This window comes from Sorex araneus, chromosome 2 (genome assembly GCF_027595985.1).
Source record: "Sorex araneus isolate mSorAra2 chromosome 2, mSorAra2.pri, whole genome shotgun sequence".
In the NCBI taxonomy this organism is placed as follows: Eukaryota; Metazoa; Chordata; class Mammalia; order Eulipotyphla; family Soricidae; genus Sorex; species Sorex araneus.
In genome coordinates this window covers 375,852,417-375,860,087 of record NC_073303.1, presented here as the reverse complement: position 1 = coordinate 375,860,087, position 7,671 = coordinate 375,852,417, and positions in this window count along the sequence as shown.

The window sequence follows — 7,671 nt, the reverse complement described above, 5'->3', positions numbered from 1 at the left end:
ATATTGGGAACAGTGGTGGTGGAGAATGGGCACTGATGGAGAGATCAATACTCAACCATTGTATGACTGAAACGCAAGCACGGAAGTTTCTAAGTCTGTAACTGTACCTCACGGTGATTCACTAATAAAAAACTTTTTAAAAACCACAAGACTTTTTTTTTTCTTTTTGGGTCACACCTGGCAATGCTCAGGGGTTACTCCTGACTTTGCACTCAGGAATTACCCCTGGAAGTGCTCAGGGAACCATATGGGATGCTGGGAATTGAACCTGGGTCAGCCACGTGCAAGGAAAACGCCCCACCTGCTGTGCTATCACTCCAGCCCCCCACAAGACTTTTTTTGCGTGGAATCATGCAATTATCAATATTGTAAATCACAGTGCCTAAAATAAAATTTTTTTTAAATGAACTTAACAAAAAGTCTTCTGTTTTATCTTTGAGTATTTGTTTGTTTTCTTTAGTTTTGGCACCACACCAGGGGAGGCTTAGAGGTTACTTCTGACTCTGCTCAGGAATCACTCCCGGTGGTCCTGGAGGGCCTTGTGGGATGCCGGGGATTGAACCCAGGTTGGCAGGGTGCAAAGTGAACGCCCTCCCTCTGTGCTATCTCTCCAGCCCTGTTGCTTCTTTACAGTGTTTCTCTATGTACTACACATGAGAGATCACTCTGCATCACTCCCTCTCCTCCTGTCTAACTTCACTCATGACACTCGCTAGATCCACCCACACAGAGGCAAATGGCATGATTCGTCCCTTCTGATAGCCGAGCAGTATTCCCCTGCGTCTGTGTGCCTTTTCTTTATCCAACCATCTGCTCTTGGACACAGGTGTTTCCAGGGTTTGGCTACTGTAGACAGTGCCGCAGTGAGCGTGGGGGTGCAGGTATCTTTTCTGAAGAGAGTTCTTGGGGCCTGGAGGTAGATGCTAAGAAGTGGCATTGCTACACCATATGGGAGGTCAGTTCCTAGTTTTTTGAGAAGTGTCCATATTGTTTTCCAAAATGGCTGGGCTAAAGGGACTGAGGGTTCCTTTTGCTCCATACCTCGGCCAACACTGGTTTTTTTTTTTTTTTTTTTTTTTTTTTTCTTTTTTGGGTCACACCCGGCGATGCACAGGGGTCACTCCTGGCTCATGCACTCAGGAATCACCCCTGGCGGTGCTCAGGGGACCATATGGGATGCTGGGGATCGAACCCGGGTCGGCCACGTGCAAGGCAAATGCCCTCCCCGCTGTGCTACTGCTCCAGCCCCAACGCTGGTTGTTTTTAATCTTCATGATGCATCACACGGGTGTGAGTTGAGATGTCATTGTTGGTTTGATTTGCGTTTCCCCGATGGTGGGTGATGCTGAGCATTTTTCCGTATGCTTTTTGCCATCTATGTCTTTTCTTTCGGGAAGTTTCTGTTCATCATTGGCCAGGCAAACAGAAGCAAATACAAACAAATGGGACTACAGCAAGCTAGTTAGGCTTCTACAGTGCAAAGAAAACCATGCACAGACCAGGAGAGAATATTTACCCACCACTTACCTGATAAGGGGTTAATATCCAAGCTATCTAAGACCCTGCAGGCACTTTTTTATGAAAAAAACAAACAAACCCATCAAAAAATGGGGGAAGAGGTGAACCACATCTGCCTTTAAATGGAAACATGGGAGTGGCAGCTTGCTGGGCCCCCGGGTTTTCTAGTAAAACAGAGAAGACATTAAACTCCGTAACCTACGAAGGTCCTTGAGCTCTGAAGCCACGGCTCAGGCATTTTTCTCAGGACTGCCGGCACTCTGCCCCCCCTACCAGGGCCAGCACTGTCCCGTCCATCCTCCTGGGCAGAGATGAGCTGGTTTGGGTACCAGCTGTGGAGCAGCCGGCCCAGGAGCCAGATTTGGGAGTGACGTCTCTGTCTTGCACTCCAGAGACTTTGCTCCAGAAAAAAACTGAGCAAATTAGCTACAGATGTAATCTTTTTTTTTACAGATGTAATCTTGCATAGAATATTGTCCCTGCTAATCTCCCGGTTTCCCTCTGGTGGGCTTACCCAGGTTGGACAAATCGCAGCAATGTTTATTTTGGCACAGACAGATGGATTGTTTCGGGGAACCCTGTCATGATCCACGGAAAAAATCACATACTATTGTTATAAACTTTCCAGTTCTTGGTCCACTTAAACACTTTCCACCAATATTTAGTCCGAGTTGTACAGACAATGTATTTGGATTATTGTCGTTGTTTATCTGCAAACTCAAAACATAATCATTTTAAAGTACCTTGGGGATGTGTAGAGCATATTTCATGATAGATTTGTGATCCTTATGTTTTTTAAAAAATCATAAAGTTGGGTCTTCCTGGAGGCTGGAGCAATAGCACAGCAGGTAGGGCATTTGCCTTGCTTGTGGCTGATCTGGGTTCAATTCCCAGCTTCCCATATGGTCTCCTGAGCACCGCCAGGAATAACTCCTGTGCATCGCCGGGTGTGACCCAAAAAGCCAAAATAAATAAATAAATAAATAAATAAATAAATAAATAAAGTTGGGTCTTCCATGTTATAATCACAAAATTAAAACCAGTATTTAAAAGTGGAAAGGTATTAAAATATTATGGACCAAAAAAAAAAAAAAAAGAAAACCCAAACTGAGCGAAGGCCCAAAGGAGATGCTGTCCAGCGGCTGTGCCGTCCAGGTGCTGTGAGCTAAACCCACAGCTAACTCCACACTGGCAGCTGCTCCCTCGACATCACGCCGGGCCTGCATTCCTCCCCACGTGCCTTTACTTCTCCGTCCACTCAACGCCTTGGACTAAGTTCGAAGCCCAGCGACGGACTCCGGACTCCGGGGATCCACCAAGAGCTCGTCTCATTTCAGATCTTCTGGCCCTCAGAGGGATCTGCTGGAGAACCAAGGAAAACCAGCACCTCACAGTATCACCCACCAGCCCGCAGTGATAGCGCAGCGGGTAGGGCACTTGCCTTGCACGTGGCCGACCTGGGTCCGATCCCTGAGTCCACTAGGAGGAATCCCTGAGTGTAGAGCCAGGAGTAAGGCCTGAACCCCTCCGGCTGCGTCCCCTTCTCCGTAAGAGAGAGTCGTTCTGTGGCCATAACCAGCACTGGGTTTTCTCAGAATTCTGTCGCCCCGATGGAACTGAGTGCTTTCATGAGTTCACTGGGTGATTCTTTGGGCAGCTGCGTCTCAGTTAGCCCTCGTGTTGAGGGATGATCGAGTCTGGCAGGGCCAGGGGGCCTGCAGGGCCAAGCCCGGTGGTGCTCAGGGGACCAGGCAGTGCAGGGACAGAAGCTGAGCCGGGAGCACCCAGGCCCTGTGCACCTCTGAGCCATCTCCCCGGCTTCTCAGTCACCCTCAGCGTCCTTCACAATGATCATGCATTGGCATTGGACCGTGGGGTCGGTCTTTAAAGCCTGCAAAGTAGGCTGGGGGGCTGTTGGGAGGGGGAGCCGTGGTACAGCGGGCAGGGCACTTGCCTTGCATACGGCCGACCTGGGTTCGATTCCCGGCACCCCGTATGCTCTCTGGAGTCCCCACCAGGAGTGATCCCTGAGTGCAGAGCCAGGGTTAAGCCCTGAACACTGTTGGGTGTTTTCCCTCAAAATCCAAAAATAAATAAATAAATAATAAATAATAAATAAATAAATAAATAAATAGAGCTGGAGAGGGAGCTCACTGATCACTAGTGGCCTGTGCAGGAAGTGGGCGGCGACCGTCCAGCACGGTGTGGACGCCGCCGGCACACCACCCGCACTGACCAGAACTCTCAGCTGGGACCTCTGTGTGTGGCCCGGAAACCAAAAGGGAAAAAAATAAAATGTATCAAAAAGAATCCTTTTAGGCCACGCGCTTGAGTCCTCAAGGGCTGCCGATGGCTCCGTTAGGGCGTGCGTGGGGGACGGAGCAGGGCTGGAGGCACGGGATTCTCCTCCGGGCTGTACTCGATGCCACCCTTGAATTCTCTCTGGGGCACCCAAAGAACCTCCCTCACTGGCTGGCAGGGTCCTTGCGCATATTTATCTGGAAACTGAAACAACTAGATCTAATCCCAGCCACTCGCCTTGAAATCTAGTTAGAGCGAAAACAGCACCCGCGTGAGTTGTGATTTTCCTCCCAACTCTCTGCGCTCATTTAAACCGTGTGATGCATGATTCTCCATGCCCGGGCGGTGTTAGAGTGAGTCCTATAGAGTGTACGGGACTTCATTAACATTGCATACAGCCCATGAATTATTAACACCTCAATGTAGGCTCGAATTTCTCTTGACATTCAAGAGCACTTGCTGCTGTCTATCTGTGAGTGAAACCAAGTCCGCTCCTCAGAAATCACCCATGCCCAGCGGGCTCGGTGCCTTCCCCAGAGGCGTTTCCAATCAGAATTGAAGAATATCAGCAGGGGGATGGGTTTGAGGGCATGGTTTATAGTTCTACTTATGCCCCGTGGGACAGAGATAAAAATTCACAAGGCAATTGAGAGTTACCCTTTATAGGCTTGTAGAGACCTGGGTACAGTTACTAGAAGTTCAATGCTTAGAAATATCTTAAAATACCCTAGCAGAAGCCTCTACATAAACCTGAAACCCCCAAAGAAATGTGGCTTCCGAGTTCCACATCAGCTCGAGCCTCAAAACCGGGGTTCCCTGGGGAACAGTCTCTATGGGTCTTGGCTTGCTTGCGCTTCTCACTCCGGATAAGCCCGTGTTCTCTTTCTCTCCTCTCTCCTCCTTCTAAGTAAGGTTCATTCAGTGAAAATGATCTTGCTCCGCTAAATAAGTTCAACGTCAGGAGGGTAAAGCACTGACCACACGCTGGCAATTCGGGATCATACTCCCACTGGAGAGGGGAAAGTTGCTTTCCAGGAAAGATCTACGCGGGCGCTGATGGCACCGACCCGAGCTCAGGACCACGCCCCGGGCCTGGGCCACGCCCCCCACTCGGCCGGCTTCCCTATTGGTCCTGCTGGATGGGGGATGCAGGATGCTGTCAGCGCGGCGCCGCCTGCCTTAGGCATTCTGGCGGCTCTGGCGCTGGAGAGAGAGTCCAGGGATGAAGGCACTTGCCTTGCATGTAGCCAGCCCGGGTTCGATTCCCACGCACCACACATGGTCCCGGATCAATACAGGGGATCATTCCTGAGTACAGGACCGTGTCTGATCCATCTCCCTCCCCCGCTCCTTTAAAGAGACACTGGCACGGGCAGCCTTGCTTTTCAGCACTCGAAACCTGGAGAGTTCTTTCAACCCAGTTCCCACCAGTTGTGGGGCCTAAGGCCACCCCCAACTTCCCGTGAGCCTCCGCTGGTCTCTGCGGCACTCTGTCCCCTTCCTCTGCTCCTATTCTAATCTTCTCCCTCGCCCTCCCAAGGGGGTTCCCTTTCCTTGTAAGGCCACCCAGTCCCCACTTGACACCCTTGAAAACCGAAATACTCCTGTGGGGGGGTCACCTGCTACCCCAACTATCTAGAGATGGGGAGAAGCGAGTCTAGCTCATCCCCGCCCTGGCCCTGATGCTCCCTTTCACGAAACCATGGTCTCCATCTCTCTGTTTTCTGTAGGTCCTGAGAATGCTGTGGATGTCAGCTGAGAGCAGAGGCTTGCTCTTCCCCACAGTACTCCTGTGTGGGTAAAAAACAATGGCCTGGGGCCAAGAGCTAAGACCATGGGGGAGGGCATTGGCCTTGCACATTGCTGTCCCTGGTTTGATCTCCAGCAGCCCATATGGTGCCCTGAGCCCACCAGGGCATAGAACCAGGGATGAGCCCTGAGTGCACACACACACACACACACACACACACACACACACACACACACCAGCACAAGCACGACCCACTCTGGATGCCTGGCACGGAACTATGGCTGTTTCCAAGTCCCCCCCCCCCCCCCAGCTTCCGGACCAGATGTGAATGCCCTGGGCACCGGAGACCCCCTGCTTGCTCCTGTGTGATGGCCTGTGACTGAAATGCCACCTGAATGTGCCTCTTTTTTTTTTTTTTGCTTTTTGGGTCACATCCGGCGATACTCTGGGGTTACTCCTGGCTCTGCACTCAGGAATTACTCCTGGCGGTGCTCGAGGAACCATATGGGATGCTGGGAATTGAACCCGGGTCAACCATGTGCAAGGCAAATTCCCTCCTTGCGGTACTATCGCTCTGGCCCCATGAATGTGCTTCCTATGGCCTGGGCAGCTCTGGCCCCCCCCCCGCCCCCCCCAGCATACAATCTCCAGGGAGCACCCTGATCCTTGGTTCAGTTTGGGGTCTCCTCTGGTGTGTGTGAGCACTGATGGAGTTCAACACTGCGGGCCGGTAAGGTGGATTAGAGGCTGCAACGATGCAGCCTCTCTGGGGGCTGCCTTGTAGGTTTGAGGAGACACCGAGTCTCCAGGGAAAAAGCTCAGTTCCAAGGCCGTCTGTGATTCAAGACCCACCTGAGGAGTCTGGAAACCCGTGAAGGTGCAGAAGTGGACAGGAACATGCGGTCAGAGCAGCAGAAGTCCAGCGCTCTCTCCGAGGAAAGCCCGGCCAGAATTCCAGGTGTGCGGGATTCCAGACCAAGGCGATGTGGGAGATCTCCGCGTGTAACCTTGTCCCCTTGTCCTGGAGCGATCGAGTGCTCTCTGTCCTCCGGTGAAGCCTGCCCTCCCTCTCAAGTGCAGGACTCTCTCTCTCTCTCTCTCTCTCTCTCTCTCTCTCTCTCTCTCTCTCTCTCTCTCTCTCTCTCTCTCTCTCTCTCTCTCCTCAGATTTGCCAAATTATCCTACTTCACTCTTTGTCCTCTCCTGAAGTTCTTTCCTGTAAGGGCAGGCAAAGGACCGCGGGAGAAAGGAATGTGAGCGGAGGCTAGAACCGACCTCCCCGTTCCCTGTGAAGAGCAGTCCCTGGGTCCAGCCTGAGTCCCACGGCTGCCAGAGAAGTGGGGTGGCCTGGATCAATCCCCGCGCCCTGAATGATCCATCAATAATCAATAATCAATCGAGACCAGGCGCAGGTGGATGACTGCCCGTGGGGCTGGTGAGACGTAAGGTCTGTGCTGAGCAGCAGCTCAGAAACGCTCCCAGCTCTAACCCTCCCGCCCCCTTCCCTGCTGACCCGGTGAGCAAAGAGGAAGCAGTGGACAGTCCGCTCAAGGCTGACGCAGTCCCCAAGTCACTGCAACAGCACCACAGCGCCCCCTGGTGAGCACAACCAGGACTGGAGGGTGCAACCACCAAGAATACCATAAACCTCTGTGTGTGTGTGTGTGTGTATGTGTGCGTGTGTGTGTGTGTGTGTGTGTGTGTGTGTGCGCGCACGCGTGCAAGCTGGGGGAGAGGGGGTTGAGGGAAGAAAGCCAAACAAAGGGCATCTAGTTTCGATGTGAGTTGATGTTCTTGATCTTTCACCTTAGTGCCAACTTCAAAATTGAGGCAGCACAATTTTGTCTGAACATTGTCTGAACATTTCAGACAACTAATTAATATTTTCCTTCCAGATTCCATACTCAGCCAGCACCCAGGACCACCAGCTCCCAGGGCTGAGTGCCAGGCAACTTTCTGAGCCTCGGTTGAGTGAATGCGTTTGGCTGGAGCAGTGCAAAGCTCTGTATGGTGGAAGCTGGGCTGAGAGGGGCGCTGCTTGCGAGGGACCACCCAGGGACGCAGGGCGTGGGGATCTGATCGCTCCCCTGAGAAACAGAGCT